We start from the raw sequence: 12899 nt of genomic DNA, 5'->3' as shown, positions 1-12899 counted from the left end.
TACCGTGCACCCATAGTGCAGTTGCTACTACTTTCCTGGTGGTGCACACAATACATACAGTGCACCCATAGTTGTTATTACACTTCTGTTGGTGTACACAGTACTGTGCATCCCTAGTGCAGTTGCTACTACTTTCCTGGTGGTGTACACAGTACACAATACAGTGTAGTGTTTTTTTGCTAAACAAAATTATAGCATGTCCAGAAGGCCACCAAGGAGAGGCAGACGCTTACAGGCCACTAAAAGAGGGCAAGCAGGCTCTGTGTCTACAGTCGACAGTGCTGGTCGTGGACATGGTGCATCCTCAGCACGTGGCCGTGTGGCACGTTTGTCCTTTTTTCCTGCAGATGGCCGTGTTATTGCGCCACAACATGCAGAAGAGTTGGTGGAATGGATAACAAAGCTGCCCTCATCCTCCTCATCCTCTGTCACCCAGGCTCAGAGTAGTTTGCCTGTCAATGCAGCTGCCAAAGCAGCCTATTCCATCGGCTCCATGGCAACAGTCACTCCTTCCCTAGCCCCACCATCATGCACGGAGGAGTGCCCTGAACAATTCGACCACAGTGTCGGGTACATGCTGCAGGAGGATGCGTAGTGATTTGAAGGCTCCGATGATGGTACCCAGGTTGAGGAAGGGAGTAAGGTCTGCCTAGAGAAAGGGGGTGCCCAAGAAGGTCAAGAACCTGACAGTCATGTTCCCCCAACTGCAGCATACTGCCAAGTTTGCTCCAGTGACGAGGAGGGAGGGGATGATGAGGTCAATGACTCAACTAGGGTGCCTGATAGAAGAGAGGAGGAGGAGTGGGAGGCACATCTCCAACGAGGTAGGATGCCCTCCAGGGGGCAGCTTAAGGGCAGCCACCCTATTGCATCACACCGCAGAGCTAAGCAGGTGCAGGGCGCTGCTTACTCCCCACATATTTTGAAAAGTTCTTTGGTGTGGGCCTTTTTTGACATGTGTGCAGCAGATCGCACTGTTGCTGTTTGCAACATATGTCTGAAGCGTATCAAGCGTGGCCAAAACAGCAGTCGCTTGGGCACCACATGCTTGACAAGACATATGACGACCATCCATGCAGTCTGTTGGCAACAGCACTTAAAAGACCCACATCAAAGAACAAGGCGGACCTTTCCTTGCTCCTCATCAGCTGGGTTCTCCAACCCCACTATACCTCCTGTCCTCTTAGAAACCTGCACTGAGAGGAATGAAGGTATAGCAATAGGTGTCCCAAGTACTTGCAGCCAATCTGCTATCAGTACACCTCCATCTGATTTAAGCAGGCAAATTTCCCTACCCCAGTTGCTAAACCGTCAAAAGAAATTCGGTCCCAGCCATCCACATGCTCAACGTCTAAATGCTAGCTTGGACAAATTGCTAGCACTGCAACTGCTGCCTTTTCAGCTGCCCCCTTTCGTGAATTTGTGGAATGTGCAGTACCTCAGTGGCAGGTTCTCATACACCAGTTCTTTTCACGGAAGACCATTCCGGCTCTCTACCATCATGTGGAAGGCAATGTCTTGGCCTCGTTGGACAAGGCGGCCAACATTAAGGTGCATATTACTGCTGACTCATGGTCCAGCAGGCATGGACAGGGACGTTACCTTTCTTTCACGGCGCACTGGGTAACTCTGCTGGCAGCTGGGAAGGATGCAGAACAGGGTTCAGTATTGTTGGAGCTTGTTCCACCACTACGCCTCCAAAATGCTAGTGGTGATTCTGCTACAGCTCTCTCCTCCAGCCAGGAATGGTTGTATGCGACAATGGCACCAACCTCCTCTCCGCCCTCCGACAGGGACACTTGACCCATGTTTATAAAACAATGGTTAGTGCAGCGCAATAATTTAAGGAAAAAGTCCAATCCACATAGGTAGAAATTCCTACCTCCAGACAGTTGATAAACAAGATCCCTCGTGAAGGAAGAATCGAGTGCATAGCACATAGAGATGGCAGCTGGTGACGGGGGGAGGAGCTTGTTGCATGTACGTCACCCGCTGCCATCTCTATGTGCTATGCACTCGATCCACTGATCGTGTTGTTAACCTTTGTCTGCATTTTTTACCATTTGCGCTAATGAGAGCTAAACTTTTATGCTTTTTAATTTCCCAATAAATTTTATGGAGTACAGAGTGTCTTTCTATCTTTTTATACTCATTTGGGATGGCTGTATTACCACACCACTTATCACTGCCGATCTGGAGGCTTATATTGCTGGACCTCACTGTTGGATTGGAGCCCTATCCTGCCAGATCGAGGATCTTTCATTCCAGAAGCCGCACTGAAATTTACTATCATCCCTGTGGGGATAAACATGTATATGACCTTCTGTAACGCGGAGGTCTACCCTAACTGGTAAGCGCATTTTGGCTTATGTGGTGGAGGATATTGTCACTTATTTATTAGTGGAAGAATAGATTCTATCTTCCTTCACAAGGGATTTTGTTTACCATCTGCCTGGACGTAGCGATTTCTACCCATGTGGATTGGACTTTTTGCTTAAATTATTGCGCTGCATTAACCATTGTTTTATAGATTTAGTATAGGTTTATGTGATCACCTATAGTGTTTAGCTTGCATTTCCTGTGCTCCATTATCTGTTTGCGCTGATTGTTCCCCGTTTCTATATACTTGACCCATGTTCCCTGTTTGGCTCATGTCCTGAATTTGGTGGTGCAGCAGTTCTTGAGCAGGTACCTGGGCTTACAGGATCTCCTGAGGCAGGCCAGGAAAGTCTGTGGTCATTTCCGCCGGTCATATAATGCCAGTGCTCGGCTGGCTGACATTCAAAGAGAATGCAACCTGCCCAAGAACCGCCTCATTTGTGACATGCCCACCAGGTGGAACTCAACGTTGGCAATGCTGCAACGGCTTCACACGCAGCAGAGGGCCATCAATGAGTACCTGTCTGAGTATGGTACCAGGACATGGTCAGGGGAGCTTGGCTTTTTTTCGCCACGCCAGTGGCTACTGATCAAAGATGCATGCACTGTCCTGTCACCATTTGAGGAGGCCATGAGGATGGTGAGCAGTGACAGTGCATGCATCAGTGATACTGTCCCTCTTGTCTTCCTGTTGGAGCATACGCTTCATGGAATAATGGACAGGGCACTTGAGGCATAACAGTGGGAGGAACAGGACTTCCTTACCTCTCAAGGCCCCCTTTATCCAGATACTATTATTACTGCAGGCCCACCGATCACACAGGAAGAAGAAGAGGAGGAGGAGGATTGTGTCTGCATGAAGGCAGAGGATAACACTCAGCATCAGCAGCAGTCTTCAAGGGATCGTTTGCAGTCCCTGGAAACCCATGGAGTTGTACATGGCTGGGGGGAGGTGGTTGAGGATCATGTGATCCTTAGTGAGCCAGAGAACTCAGGATCGAATGCCTCTGCAAACCTACACTGCATGGCCTCCTTGATCCTGCAAAGCCTGTGAAAGGACCCTAGGATTTGTGGTATCAAGGAGAGGAATCATTACTGGCTGGCAACCCTTCTTGATCCACATTACAAGGGTAAGGTTGAGGAAAAAAGAGGATCCTGGACGGTCGCACACCATAGAAGGCATCTTTATTGATATGAAAAAGTAAAATCCAAATGTAGTCACTTCATGTACAGGGAAAAGCAGGAAAAATATCTAACGCGTTTCACGCCCTATTGTGATGCTTATTCATAGCTACAGTAAATGACTAAAAGTTTGATCATGGGCAAATATAGAGACTTCAGGTTTTGATGGCCAATCAAAAAATGGTCTCAAAAGGAGACCCGCCCACACAATCAAACTCTAGGACAACACCCAAGAGATAGGATACACCTGGGATATGAAGCTGAATTTTAAATTAAAGTTTGCAGGCAAAGTAGTATAATAATATAATGATATAATAATGCCTGCAAAGGTCCAGCAAACTAAAAAAAGTTTATTAAGTGAACCAATACGCATACATATATACATGTGTACTAGACACACGATTGTTTTCATTATTTGCATAATTCAACTTCTCCCATTGTGTGCATCCATAACCTTGGGATAAAGACCATGATAAATACTAAAACAATACAATACTGAACGATGGCAGAGTATCAAAATAACAACATTGATTTCCAAATTGTAAATAAAGAATAATCTCAAAGGAAACCTGTATATAAATGATTAATAAACAAAATTCATGAAAATGCAAAACCTGCTGAATTTATACAAAATCGCAAAATGACATGAACATGAAATTGATGTGGAAATACTGAGTGAACCCATTCTCAACACTATCAATGATATTTTGGTAACTGCATATGTATACACATCATCCTGGAATGTAGTTGTATTTGAAAATTATCTAAATAAAACAATAATTTTCATTAAAAATTATTATATATAAATCATTATACCCACATAAATCCATGCCCCCAAGAAAAATGCAAAAACCCACCCGACGACATCTGGAATCCATTTGTGTTGGATTTACAAACAAAAAATATATATCCCAAAATTGCAACAAACAGCATTAAAAAGGGTAAAAGAAAAGGGACAGAAAGTCGTCATCAGATGGGGGAGCACTTTAATGGTGCATGGAAAAAGTGGGAAAGTAGAGAGGGACCCTAAAGAAGTTACACAAATTGAAAATAGACTAGCCATGTGTGCTAAATAACGGGAACAGCGATCTAAAGTTCATGGAGATTTATGAATAGCTATACAAGAAACCGTGAACAAAAAGCAATAATCTTGTTCTATCTGTAATAGCTATGGGAAAGGTAGTCACGCTACTGATTTTTTTTCAGTTGAATCTCAAAGAATCTTAGAGGATCAACAGATGTTATATAAGCAGGTGTGTAAGAGACATAGTCTCACTATACTTGCTGCAATGACCATGACCAATGATGAAGATGATAATCTTGCTATGAAAGCAGTATTTTAAACTACCAGACTCTAAATAGATCACAGAAAGCAAGAAGTCACCAAAAAATATGTATTAAAAAAAAAAACACAGCAAAAAATAGCAAAAAGTCACAAAAATTGGAAAAAGTTGCAAAAATCACAAAAATCGCAAAAAAAATGCAAAAAATCGCAAAATCACAAAATATCACAAAAAGTTGCAGAAGCACGGAAAAAAATCTGAAAAATTCAGAAAATCTGATAATATGATAAAGAATCAGAAAATCAGAAAATCAAAAATCAAAAGAGGAGGGAGTGAAACATAGCCACAAACAAGTATGAACCAGGAAGCATTATGAGATAAATTTGGGCAAAAATATCACAATAGACACGTATGTATATGGAATGTTATAGGAAACAATACTAACATAAATCAATCAATATGTTATTTGGATTGAATTGAGGATGCACATGGGCATAACAGGGTGCGTATCTATTGATAAAAATGAGATACGTCCCATTCGAAATTGAGGCCGGTGGGATGTCTAGTGTTTAAAATAAAAATCCACCAAACCTCTTGTTTGCACAATATTCCAAATTTGTCCCCACCTCTAGGAGGTTTGACAATCTTTTCGATGCCTTGAATGGTCAGGCTAGATGTGTCCTTGGAATGAATATCATTCCAATGGCGAGCAATGTTAGTGGCATGTTCCTTGTCTATGTCATAGAGGTGATCATAAAGGCGGTACTTCAGCCTACGAGTGGTTTTACCAACATAATGGATAGAGCAAATGGTACACGTAATGACATAACCTACATGATGCGTATTACAATTGATGAAGGACTGTATTTTATGTGATCTGTCTGTTGATGTAGATATGACACTGTCACCCTCTTTAATAAAGGGACAATATGTACAAGACCGACCACCGCATATATATGTTCCCTTAAACTGTAGCCAATGAGCAGTTGTTTTTTTGCTAATGTAAAGAACATGTTTCCTCAACCTTACCCTTGTAACGTGGATCAAGAAGGGTTGCCGCCAGGAATGATTCCTCTCCTTAATACCACAAATCCTAGGGTTCTTTTTCAGGCTTTGCAGGATCAGGGATCATCTTCTATGGTGTGGGGCTGTCCAGGGTCCTCTTATTTCCTCAAGCTTGTGCAGAGACAGCACCTGTGAGTTCTATTAGGGTGGGTGTTTTGTTACAGATTTGGGAGATTGAAGCGGCAATCTTTTGCTTTACAAGGGTAAGGTTCCAGAACTTATCCAGCCTTCGCAGAGGGAGCAGAGGATGAAACATCTTCGGGAGGCCTTGCAGAAAGGTTTGTGCAATGCATTTCCAGAGCCTGGGAGGTTACAATTTCCTGGTGCTGGACAACGTGTTGCTGAGGCTCCGTTCAGTCACAGAAAGAGCGGTGGAGAAGGTGGCCGGCTGACCGATGCCTTCAGGCAATTCTTCAGTCCTCAGCGCCCAGGTCTGATCGGTTCCAGCAACCATCGCCAGCATCTGAATTCCATGGTGCAGGAATATCTAGGGGCAAGATCAGACTTGGAGACCTTTCCACCAGAACATCCACTGGGTTACTGGGTCTTGAGGATGGCCCACTGGCCAGAGCTTGCTCAATATGCAATTGAGCTACTGGCCTGTCCTGCATCCAGCGTTCTTTCTGAACGCACATACAGTGCTGCTGGAGGCTTTGTAACCTTATCACAGAGTGCGCCTGTCCATAGACTCTGTTGATCGGCTCACATTCATAAAAATGAATCAGTCTTGGATCACCGGCCTAAGCACCTGATGCTGATGTAACCAATTGATTTTTCTATGGATGTGGGATACCTTGAAGACTGCATATGCTGAGTGACTAGCCTATTATGCTGAGTGACTATCCTATTCCTCCTCAATTATCATGATGATAGCTTCTAAGAATATTTTTGGTTCAGAGCACCACCACCACTACCTAAGGCCCAATTTTTCTGCCCCTGTTTAACAGGGGCGAGTAAGTACAATTTTTGATCAAATATTTAACAGCAGGGCTCGTTCCTGTGCTCAACAAGAGTATCTGTGAGGGGTTGCAATGTTGTGGCACCACTGCCTAAGGCCCAATTATTCTGCCCCTGTTTAACAGGGGCGTGTAATTACAATTTTTGATAATCTGTGAGGGGTTGCAGTGTTGTGGCACCACCACCACTGCCTAAGACCCAATTTTTCTGCCCCTGTTTAACAGGGGAGCGTAATTGCAATTTTTGATCAAATATTTAACAGCAGGGCCTCTTCCTGCGCTCAACAAAAGTATCTGTGAGGCTTTACAGTGTTGTGCCACCACCACCGCCCAAGGCCCAATTTTTTTGCCCCTGTTTAACAGGGGCGCGTAATTACAATTTTTTGATCTAATATTTCACAGCAGGGCCTGTTCCTGTACGCAACAGAAAGTATCTGTGAGGCTTTACAGTGTTGTGCCACCACCACCACCACCGCCTGAGGCCCAATTTTTCTGCCCCTGTTTAATAGGGGCGCATAATTACAATTTTTGATCTAATATTTCACAGCAGGGCCTGTTCCTGCGCTCAACAAAAGTATTTGTGAGGCTTTACAGTGTTTTGCCACCACCACCACTGCCTAAGGCCCAATGTTTCTGCCCCTGTTTAACAGGGGCATGTAATTACAATTCTTGATATAATATTTTACAGCAGAACCCATTCCAGCGCCCACCAAGAGTAACTGTGAGGGCTTACAGTATTCTGGTACCACCAACACCTAAGGCCCAATTTTACGCAGAGTGCATAGGGCAGGCTGTATAATATATACAGGCGGTCCCCTATTTTCAAACATCCGACTTACAAATGACTCTTACTTACAAACGGAGGGAGACAACATGAAGTGAGAAGAAATCTACCCCTAGGAAGGGAAATTCTCTCCTGTAAGAGTTAAGATAGGAAAAAGGTACAAACGAAATATAGGTTTCTTGCGAGCCACAAATGGACTAATGCCTCCAAGAAGTAAACTAATTAAGCTGCAAGCACTAAACCACGTTTCATTGCGTGTAATTTGATGCGTAAATAGTAATTGTGCCCGCGCTAATATAATGTCACATATAAGAAAATATCACATATAAAAAAGAAATGCCGTGTGAAAATATTTAAATATAATAAATATGTATGAAACCGTACATGTAAAATAAAGTGCAAATATTTATATATAATAATAAATCACCAAGTGCATAAAAAAGTGCAATCGTGGTAATAAATATGGAAAGTGCAACGTGCTAAAATATAAATGCCAAACACTTTCCTGTGACATTTAAGTGTTCAACATAATCAGCAAATACAGATCACAGAAAACAAACGTGAATAAATAGTGTCCATAAATAAGTATTCATCATGCTTCTTCTGATGGGTGTCTGAATCACAACAAGCAAAATGTGCTCTCCCGTGACACCCCACATGTGCTTGCGCTCACCTTTAATCGTATGACACAGTAATTAAACGGTGTCAAAATACGCATTGTAGCCACTCCTGGGCTCACTCAGGTTACAATGATGCAAAACACTCCTCACAGGTAAAGCCAAGATCCACATTCATAGAAGAAACAAACAGAAGGACTCCATAGTGTAATATAGCAAGGACATTTATTGGATGAAAAAAGTCCTCCAGGAGGGTACTCACATTAGATGGGTGCTACAGTGCACCAAACTGTACAGGTAAAAAACGAAAGCAGCTATTCGTATGGCGTGCGGCGTGGCATGTAAAATCCTCCTCCACTGCTGACAGCTCCGTCCTACGGGGTAAGAACAAACCTACAGTCCCTATCTTGTTTGTAACCCGGGGATCGCCTGTATACTGCTGCTGTTCAGAGTATATAGGGCCTGGGGGCCCCACGCCTTTTTTTTTTTAATTTGGGTGCAGGGTTCACCTTAATATCCATACCAGACCCAAAGGGCCTGGTAATGGGCTGGGGGGCGGGGCAACATTACATTACAGCTGCAAGCAGTTTTAAATGACTTTTATGCCTTTAGAAATGTCATTTTGTGAAGGGGAAAAATGTGCCACTTTACAGGCATACTATAGACACCCCTTAGGCACGATATTTAAAGGAATATTTCATTTTTATTGTTTCACTTTAAACACTATTAAAATCACTGCTCCCGAAAAAACAGCCATTTTTAAAACTTTTTTTGCATTTATTCATGTCCTCTGGGGCAGGACCCGGGTCCCCAAACACTTTTTATGACAATAACTTGCATATTAGCCTTTAAAATTAGCACTTTTGACTTTTCACGTTCGAGTCCCATAGACTTTAACATGGTTTGCGTGTTCGCACAAATTTTTGGTCTGTTCGCATGTTCTGCTGCAAACTGAACCAAGGGGTGTTCGGCTCATCCCTAGTGTCATCCTCTTGGCTGTGCTATTAAGCAGAGGATTGTAAACATTGTGTGTTCGCCCGTTCGAATACCGAACATTATGGGGCGTTCGTGGGAAATTCGACTGCCGCAGGACGCTCCATAATGCACTGCGAGATCGCAGTGCATTGATGTCTGATGATTGGCCAAAGCCAGCACCTGACCTGCATGCTTTGGCCAATCACAGCGCCCTGTGCTGTGAGATCCATGATTTGCCAAAGACTGGGTGCCTTTAGCCAATCATGGCTCAGGGGGCTAAGTCCACTTCCCCCACTATATAAGGCTGCTTACACGGCGGCCGTATATAGCGTTATGAATGAGAGAACCTTAGCTAGAGGCAGGTTAGTTAGTATCAGTATCACTACAGTATCTCACAAAAATGAGTACACCCCTCACATTTTTGTAAATATTTTATTATATCTTTTCATGTGACAACACTAAAGAAATGACACTTTGCTACAAACAGCCATTAATGTTTAAACCGCTGGCAACAAAAGTGAGTACACCCCTAAGTGAAAATGTCCAAATTTTGCCCAATTAGCCATTTTCCCTCCCTGGTGTCATGTGACTCGTTAGTGTTACAAGGTCTCAGGTGTGAATGAGGAGCAGGTGTGTTAAATATAGCGTTATCGCTCTCACTCTCTCATACTGGTCACTGGAAGTTCAACATGGCACCTCATGGCAAAGAACTCTCTGAGGATCTGAAAAAAAAAGAATTGTTGCCCTACATAAACATGGCCTAGGCTATAAGAAGATTGCCAAGACCCTGAAACTGAGCTGTAGCATGGTGGCCAAGACCATACAGCGGTTTAACAGGACAGGTTCCACTCAGAACAGGCCTCGCCATGGTGCACTAAAGAAGTTGAGTGCACGTGCTCAGCGTCATATCCAGAGGTTTTCTTTGGGAAATAGACGTATGAGTGCTGCCAGCATTGCTACAGAAGTTGAAGGGATGGGAGTCAGCCTGTCAGTGCTCAGACCATACGCCGCACACTGCATTAAGTTTGCATGGCTGTCGTCCAAGAAGGAAGCCTCTTTTAAAGATTATGTACAAGAAATCCCCCAAACAGTTTGCTGAAGACAAGCAGACTAAGGACATGGATTACTGAAACCATGTCCTGTGGTCTGATGAGACCAAGAGAAAATTACTTGGTTCAGATGGCGTCAAGCGTATGTGGCGACAACCAGGTGAGGAGTACAAAGACAAGTGTGTCTTGCCTATAGTCAAGCATGGTGGTGGGAATGTCATGGTCTGGGGCTGCATGAGTGCTGCCGGCACTGGGGAGCTACAGTTCATTGAGGTAACCATAAATGCCAACATGTACTGTGACCCCTTCCCTGCGGAGACTGGGCCGCAGGGCAGTATTCCAACATGATAATGATCCCAAAGTGTCATTTCTTCAGTGTTGTCACATGAAAAGATATAGTAAAATATATATATATATATATATAGTCCAGTCAGTGTAGAATATATATACAGTGCAGGCAGTGTAGTATATGTAGCACCCTGATGTTTAGGGTGCTCTTAAATTGCTCTTAAATTTATTTTCCAAGTGATAGTTGCCTTGGCCAATTGCTAGGGGGTCAACTGACTTCGCCCTAATTCTGGAATTGCTGCACTTCTCTCTCCTGTCGCTAGGTGGCCGGGTACCCGGCGACATTAGATAAGACAAGGGCATTGCAAGGACAGATTAAGAGTATATGGGGTATCTTAGCCAATGGGCAGGGGTTTTCTTGAATCCTTTGGCCTGCTGGGAGAACCTATATATTTGGGTGGGGTCAGGTGATTGGGGTTCTGTGCCACCTGGATGGCTGTCTGGGTGGACGTGTGTTGTGCTGCCCTGGGCTGCTAGTCCAGAGTCTGAGGCCTATCCCAAGGAAGTCTGGCTGCTAGGCTGTCTGAGGGCCTATCCAGAAGCAAGAGAGCAGGTAGGGTTGGGACTGCGGCTTGCAGTACAACCAGAAGTGACGGTTCTGCCGGCCTGGAGAACCTGACGTGGTCGGAGGTAGAAGGGAAGCTGTCGCCACTAAGGGGCCATCCACCTTATTACCAGGGACCACAGTGAGTAGCTGAAGCAAGTACCAGAGAAGTATTCTCACCAACCGGGGAAATTGGGAAACTTCAGCAGGTGTCAAGCCAAGGACCCAGCCAGCAGAGGTGACGCTTGCAGAGCAGCATTGTGTGCCAAGCCAGGGACCGAGCAGGCCAGTGGGTTGACACTTGAGGAGTATCTGTGAATGCCACGCTAGGGATCCAGCAAGGACGCTTGAGAAAGATACTGAGTGAGAAGGTTGGAAGAGCTCAGGAGATCCAGTGGCAGTGGATCAGCAAGTCTAGTGAGAGAGACTTGGAGCTCAGTTGAGTGAAGTTCTACAAGAAGTGATTGTAGAGGGAGTAAAGAAGTTAGTTACAACTTGTGTTAGAAACTGTTAAAAGACTGTGACATAGAAGATCGCGATCCTACTCGGAGTCTGCCAAATTAACATTGCAACTACTTAAGGGTGTCCTGGCCCTAACCCGCTCTCCCACAGTTCTGTTCAAGAGAAAATAAATCTCTGTGCATTCAAAAAGTGTCTGGCGCCCATCAACATGGGGACAAGGTGCTTTGGGGGGACCCTGGTATGGACTGGAGGGGGAGGGGACACACGCCGATTTTTTAATTGATTTTTATCTATATTGCCGGGAGCCAGCAATACATTACAGCCGCAAGCAATTTTAAATGACCCCCCAGGCACGATATTTAAAGGAATATTTAATTTTTATCGTTTTACTTTAAGCATTATTAAAATCACTGCTCCTGAAAAAATGTCCGTTTTAAAAACTTTCTTTTGCATTAATACATGACCCCTGGAGTAGTACTCGGGTCCCTATATACTTTTTATGGCAATAACTTGCATGTAAGCCTTTAAAATTTGCACTTTTGATTTTTTATGTTCGTGTTCCATTGACTTTAATAGGGTTCGCATTTTCACACAAATTTTTGCCTGTTCGCATGTTCTGGTGCGAACCGAACCGGGGGGTGTTCAGCCCATCCCTAATGGATAGAATTACAAATCCTTTGCTGGATAAAAGACTTCACATATATTTATTAAAACGTGTATATAAGCCTGTAGCTCATCTTTAAATACGATTCTGTTTTTCTAATCTACAACTTGCCATTATGCAGATTTTGTATTTAAATTTGGAATGTTCAAATTAATAGTTATTGAATATGCTGCATGTGGGTTGGCATAATGATTAGGCACAAATAAATAGTAAAATTTCTAATCTCAGTAGTCACAAATAATCACAAAAAATCACTCCTTGAATAGCTAATTGCAGCTAAAAATAGCAATACCATTGATTCTCTAGAATAAAGATTTGTGCTGTAGTTTGGCTAGGCAGGAGAGAGACTGTTATTCACATTACATATTACATGGCTAATAGTCAAGAAACTTGCTGGCTTGAACTGGGTTGGCTTAGCAGTAAAGCATTTTCTCGATGCTTGCTGATACGAATCAGCAGCAGAGCCAAGTTCATTACATCAGAAACGCAGGATAAGCAATGTTTCACATATTTCAACAACTTCACAAGCAATATTGATTGCATTGCTAGAATGCCATTTTTCAGGCATTATCTGCTTTAATGTTTCCCTGC

This window comes from Aquarana catesbeiana, linkage group LG02 (genome assembly GCF_042186555.1).
Source record: "Aquarana catesbeiana isolate 2022-GZ linkage group LG02, ASM4218655v1, whole genome shotgun sequence".
Taxonomy (NCBI): domain Eukaryota; kingdom Metazoa; phylum Chordata; class Amphibia; order Anura; family Ranidae; genus Aquarana; species Aquarana catesbeiana.
This window is presented reverse-complemented; position numbering follows the sequence as displayed.